This window comes from Solanum tuberosum, unplaced genomic scaffold (assembly GCF_000226075.1).
Source record: "Solanum tuberosum cultivar DM 1-3 516 R44 unplaced genomic scaffold, SolTub_3.0 scf00257, whole genome shotgun sequence".
Lineage (NCBI taxonomy): Eukaryota > Viridiplantae > Streptophyta > Magnoliopsida > Solanales > Solanaceae > Solanum > Solanum tuberosum.
This window is the reverse complement of record NW_006239182.1, coordinates 186,069-193,263: the sequence shown is the minus strand read 5'-3', so window position 1 is coordinate 193,263 and position 7,195 is coordinate 186,069. Positions and strand designations below refer to the sequence as shown.

General features: G+C 35.0%; 1 pseudogene; it reads left to right on the top strand.

The window, feature by feature from the left end:
• The first annotated feature begins 5,923 nt into the window (after window positions 1-5,923).
• LOC102595798 (endoribonuclease Dicer homolog 2-like) lies at window positions 5,924-6,792 on the top strand (annotated as a pseudogene).
• The last annotated feature ends 403 nt before the right edge of the window (window positions 6,793-7,195 follow it).

Here is a 7,195-nt window from a genome sequence, read left to right as displayed (position 1 = left end):
TATAAGAAATTAAACTTTGATTTAAGCAAAGGAAGAAGAATGGAGAAGACCCACTTCCAACTTCGGGAAGATGAAATCCTCTCTTCAAGTCTCCCACAAACCCTCTCCAAACTTGAGAGAAAATATCTAAAAATGTACTATTCTATTCTGAAAAATAATTATAATGGTTCGGAACTTCTAAAATCAGTAAAGAGTTTAGTATTTATAGCTATCAGAAATTAGTGCAGGTGGATAGTTCGGTGAGGTTAGTCGAGTCCATCGAATGACTCGGTGACTCGCCCTTCTTCTGTCTCATCGCCGTTGAATGCTTGCCTACAACATCTTCACGTTCTGGACCATTGGGTGGTATAACTGCTTCGCGGAACTATTCGGCGAAGCACTGACTACTTCTTTCATCTCCCTTTTCATCCTCTTCCTTCAGGGCTTCGCATACTGGAACAAAGGGCAGAGTCTGTCTTTTACGGCGAATCGCCAAAGGTTCTTGGCGATGCTCATGCCTTCAGCTTCTTCATTCTTTTCAGCCTGCTTGTTCCTTTTTGCGCCTAAGTGGTCCATGCTTCCATTAAAACTTCAAATACCTGAAATTTAAGAGTTTTCATCAGATATTGAGACAAAATAAGCATTCGACGACACTATTTCTGTAGCGACCTTTTCAAACCGATACCACTACCTAAACAAGAAATATAATTAAATACCTGCGACATTCTAAACCGATTAATGAGGGCATACTGATTTTAATCTAGTAGAGGGATTAGATTCATAACGAACTCCAACTTAAAAAAATTTTTTAGCAAATAACCGACCAGATCTTCATGCATATATTAACCTCACACTCAAGAGTGAAATGACAAGAATATCACAAGTTTCCGAGTACCGAAATCAGCCGGCTCATGCTTCACACAACTTTCAAAACATAGAGCAAATTAGTATATTAGAAGACTTGGGTTTACACACCCAAAAAGATAAAAACGTATAACCATACTTATCTTACAACCCATGGTGACGTGACCAAATCAGCCCTCAAAATCTCATGTAAATATACAACACAAAGATCATGTACAAGTTCCAAGGTTTATACAAACTATATATGCCTATATGCAAATGTGATCTTCCTTAAGGCTTTCAAAACCTCCATCTTCAATGGCCAACTTCAAGCATCATCGCAAACAGCCCCTACGATAGAAACAACTATCACTAAGCATATAGCTTAGTGGTGTAAAAACTATAGGTTTGGAGCCCTCAAATTCACCAAGTTATCATTCTCAAGTCAAGGGCAGCATAATTGAACATAATAAATAAATCAAGTAAACAATATATAAAGAGTATCAAGTTTGATATTTAAAGATCCAAATGTCAAGAATGCTCATAGCTCAACTTTTGAAGAGATTCAATAACAGGCTCACCCAATATATACATTACGTCATCACACCGAGCACAAGCAGGTATCAAGAAGGGTCAAAACCCAATAATCAAGAAAACCAAGAACCATATAAAAAAAATGGCTTCCTATTTCATACTTAAAATGGACAACTTCCATTCTTAAGACGAACTAAAAATCCAGAGTCAAGATGGCAAATGATCCGAACCAAGAGGCATGCCAGGAGTGACAAAATCACAGCCACAAGAAGGACAAGGTCCCAACAACAGTACCAAGTGATCAGACAATCCGTACAAGTGGGCGAGTTACACAAGCGTCTTTAATGTATTAAAGAATACCAATACGACAATGCAAAGTGACAAGATGTAACCAAGGTACCAAGATAATTTTCAAATATACCAGCAGGTAAAAAGAGTACAAGTATAAGTTTATACACAAACCTCAGTTCATTAGCAGACAAACCGTCCAACAAAACTCCATGAGTCAAACCGTAGACCAAGCAGCGTATCAAATTCTTCAACTTATATACAAGGATATACAACCTTAAAAAATGAATTCAATAACTTATTTACTTTCTAGCAGCTCAATAATGATGACGTAAAATAGGGTTATCATCACAAGTAAGCCTAGCCTGTACTAATATGACTATGCTCCCAAAACAGTAAATTCTGGCCATCCTAGTGCCTCATGTCGCAACTAAGATTTTAAATGGAAAATGGCCAAACTGGACTGTATACTCTTCATGAAAGATGTAGGTACCTCTCTTAAGGTTTTAAACAACCAAGAATCACCGCAAAATGTATTTTGTATCAAAAGATATATTCAAAATACTAACCGATGTCCATACAGGATTTCAAACTTCAGAATCTAGATAGAACTTGTCCTATGATGTGTCGCATATTTCGAATCCATAACAACCAAATTAGAGTTTAACATAAACATAAGAGTTGTACATATACGAATTATCTTTCAAAATCATATTTATTCACAGTAAACAAGGTTCTATAAAACGAGATATGCTTAATCTACTAACCGCTACCCAGCTCAAAAATAGGTTTTACTACTTAACAAAGAGAAGAGTGTAACTCGATTTTCAGCCAAAAGGACCAAGATTTTCTCTTGTGATCTTGAAGAACAACATGTTAGATAATGTTCTAAGGGACTTATACTTCAGCTGAGACGAATTTCCTAAGAGGAGGTGTCAAAATATAGTAACACAAGAGGTGCTTATCATATACACAGTTGTCCATAAAAGTTGGATGCCCAAATAATTTTTTTCTGCCCAAATGCATACATATACACCTATATATATATTTATATATATATCCTTCACCTCCTTTAAAACTATACATTTTTATAATTAAAACATTACGCAAATACCCCCATACAATACATTAAATTACGATGACAATCATTTTAAGTAAGGTTGCAAATATAACATTATTTCAAGTTCCCAAAATAAGAATAAAACATATTGTGGTAATTAAGTAGTGGTTTATCGACATGCGACTCTTTTTAGCATTTTCAGGGTGTTATAATTTCTATCAAAATAAAGCCTTATATGAGTACAATTTGTGGACTCATCACACATCCAAACCCAATTCTTGAAGCATCACAATAAACAACAAACCTACCAGTTCCTTCTGATAAAGTCAACACCAGATTGAAAGTAAGTTTATCATTCAATTCTTTGACACTCTTCTCTCATTTTTCCGACAATGTGAACTTAACGTTCTTTTAAGTCAATGTTTTCAATGGAGAGGAAATTTAAGAAAACCCTTCTACAAATCTTCTATAGTAACTAGTCGAACCCAAGAAACTTCTAATATCGTAAGGGGAGAGAGGTCTGGGACAACTCTCAACTGCATCCATCTTCTTAGGATCTACTTCAACACCCTTACCGAAATAAATTTGACCAAGAAAGGCCACGAATCTCAACCAAAACTTGCATTTGCTAAACTTTGCAAAGAGTTGTTGGTCCTTGAGGACTCGCAACAAAATCCTCAAATGATCGGTATGCTCGTCTTCACTCCTTAAAAAGAATAATATCTTCAATAAATACAATCCCAAACATATCCATGTATTTTCTAAACACCCTATTCATCAAATCCATAAACAAGGCTAGAGCATTGGTCAAGAAAAAGGACATCATTAAAAACTCATAATGACTATACCGAGTTCGAAAAGTGGTCTTCGAAATATCATCTTCTTTCACCCTCAATTGGTGATAAGTACCTAACTAGAGGTCAATCTTAGAAAAGTGTCTTGCTCCTTGTACTTGATCAAAAAAGTTATTCATCATCAGAAGAGGATACTTATTCTTAATGGTAATCTTTTTCAATTGCCGTTAGTCAATACACATACGGAGTGAACCATCTTTTTCTCCAAACAAACAGAATTGGAGCACTCCATGGAGAGATACTTGGTTAAATGAAACCCTTATCCAACAAATCCTTCAATTGATCATTTAATTCCTTATGTTCTGTCAAAGTCATTCGATAATGAGGAATAAAGATAGGTTGTATATCTAGGAGAAGGTCAATACCGAAGTCTATTTCCCTTTCAGGAGAAATATCGGGTAGATCATCCTTCTGGAAACTCATTAACAACAGGGACCAACTCAAGAGTAGGGGTTTCAGAATACATATCCCTCACTCGAACAAGATGGTATAAGAAACCCTTAGGAATCATTTTTCTAGCGTTAAGACAAGGAAAAAAATTGACTTTTAGGCATAGAATTTCCCTCTCTACACTCTAGGATAGAATCCTTCGGAAATTGGAATTTGACCACTCGGGTTCTATAATCAATAGAATCATAACAAGAATTCAACCAATCCATGCCAAGAATAACATCAAAATCTAGCATATCAAGCTCTAGAATATTAATATGTATGACTTTATTGGATGAGGAGGCAGGAAAATTTATGTACACTTCCTAAGCTACAATAGATTCACCAATATGAGTAGAGACAGGAAGGATCTAACAACACATCTTGAGGCATATCAAACCTCTTAGCCACATATGGTGTCACAAAATAAAAGGTAGCACCGGAATTATGCAAAGCATAAGCATCAAGAAATTTAAATCATGTTTATGCCATCTATTTTGGGTAATATATACTTCTTAATTTATATCATGTTTATGCCATCACCTATTATAACATCTAACATGTCTTATTTTGAGATTTCAAAATATTTACATTTTAAGAAGGCTTATCCATTTACGGCCCACATACATGTTCGATGAACGGTCCAAACGTGAGTGGCCGTAAATAATCTCAGACAACTTCTATAAATACATAAAATCTAACCTATTCTATCATTTGCCCTCATTTCACTTGATTTCAAGAGCTCTGAAACCCTTCTCCTCTAATCCTAAGGCTAGGTAAGTGTTGTTCAATGCTTCATGAATGATAAGAACGCCTTCATAAAATACTATTTTTCAAATAGATATACACGTGTACAGACTTATCAATTTTGTTACATTTGTTTCTACTTTAAATTCAATTTTACATATAGAAAAAGTTTGTGAATTCGGGACGTCAAGTAGAAGACCAGTTAAACAGATTTTCAAGTGTGTATATTATACTGGCAAGTGTGTATAACTCATGCTTAGTATAACAACACTATTTATAAGGAGTAGCATTTCATCAAAGCTTAACCAATATATATGTATTTTTATTTGCTACTCATGGTTTTATCAAAATATATCATGCTTATGCATAACTGAAAATCAACTAAAAAATAATTATTATTTGTTAAATTAATTTTAACTAAATATAAATAGTGTATTTATCACTCGGACGAACCCCTCGACGCTACCTAGCTCGGCCCCTGTCCTAGAATGTCTAGCTAGAGTCAATCTCTCCAGTTTAAAAGCTTCGAGAAATCAATCAGAAAATTGATCAGTCGTTACACATATATATCTATATGAAAATCAGTTTAATTGGTCTTCTACTTTAGGTCCCGAATTCACAAACTTTTTCTATATGTAAAATTGAATTTAAAGTAGAAACAAATATTACAAAATTGATCAGTCACTACACGTGTATATCTATTTGAAAAATAGAATTTTATAAAGGCGTGCTTATCATTCATGAGGAATTGAGGAAAACTTACCTAGCCGTAGGATGAGAGGAGAAGGGTTTCAGAGCTCTTTAAATCAAGTGAAATGAGGGGAAAATGAGAGAATAGGTTAGATTGTACATATTTATAGAAGTTGTCAGAGATCAGTTATGGCTACTCACGTTTGGACCATACGTGGAACATGTATGTGGGCCATAAATAGATAAGACTTCTTAAATTGTAAATTTTTTGAAATCATAAAAATAAGACATGTTAGATGTTATAATAACTGATGGCATAAACATGATTTAAATTAAGAAGTATATATTACCCTTGCTTCTAACCCCCACTAGGGAAAGGATTCTATGCACTCCTGGCGAGTCTACAGGGCATAGAATATATTTTGCTTCTAACCCCCACTAGGACCGGACAAAATATTAGGTTAAGCCCATCGACAATTATCTCCTTCATTCTTAATCTCATTTGGAATCACTTGAGAAACTTAGATACTATTTTCTCAAATATGCTATTAGTATATAATTTTTTAAGACTTATGAAAATCATCACGAAGGTCCTCTTAGCATTAACAAAAAATAAAATCATTTCCAATGCTGCATTATGCAAGTTTGGATGTGCTCGTAATATGCCGAGATTTATCTATAATGAACCATTCAATCTTAAAGTGAGGCTCATTCCTAGTGATAATTCTCAAATTCACAGCTTTGGCGAAGAGTTCCTGATGCCTTCAGTAAAAGTGTATAGTAGGGCAAAGGAGGAGATTAAAAGCGAGAGAGAAGCTGATGTGGTAGAGGCACTAATAGGTGCCTACCTCAGCTCGGGCGGGGAAGTAGTAGCTTTATCATTTGTGAAATGGCTTGGGATGGATATTGATTTTATTGATGCACCTTAACCAAGGCACTTCCTCGTGATGCTGACAAACCAGTGAATGTCTGGTACTTGGAAATCCCTGCTACATTACAAGATCCATGATTCTTCGTTGCTTGTTGAAGAGCTAACTCATAGATCTTACATGCAACTTGAGATTCCACGATGCTATCAGCACTTGGAATTTCTTGAAGATATAGTGCTAAAATATGTTATTAGAAACACATCTCTAGTTCAAATATTCAGGACTGCTTCCAACACTAATTACTGATTTGAGGTTTACTTTTGTAAATAGTGAATGTTATGCTCAATCTGCACTTAAGGCTAGCCTGCACAAGAACATCCTTTATGCCTTGCAAGATCTGCAAAGGTAGATATGTTGTACTGTTGAGGATTATGAGAAATTAGATCTTATGACCACGTTTGGATGGAAGGGAGAAATTACTTTCCCAAAGGTTCTTTGAGATGTTATTGAGTCCGTTGCTTGTGCAATCTTTGTTGGCTGACTTCAATAAAGATACTACATTTCTTAGAATAAGACCTCTTTTGGAACAGTTGATAATACCTCAAACAATAAAACTCTATCCAGTGAAAAAGTTAAGTGAACTATGTTACGCAAAAAAATTTCATGGGACAAGAACTCAAGATTTGAGACATCAAAATTTTCTGAGACTCTACAAAACGAGTCCAATTTCAGTTAGGGTTCTTGGAGACTACTTTACCCTAAACTGTAGCTCGCCCTAATATAAAGTGTAATATATTTTCGTGAAAAGGCATCTCAAAAATTCCATATATTCATGAACTATTTACAAAGTGATCAAGCTGTGGGTGCATTCTTCTTGATAAACAAATACTTCAACAAGATCC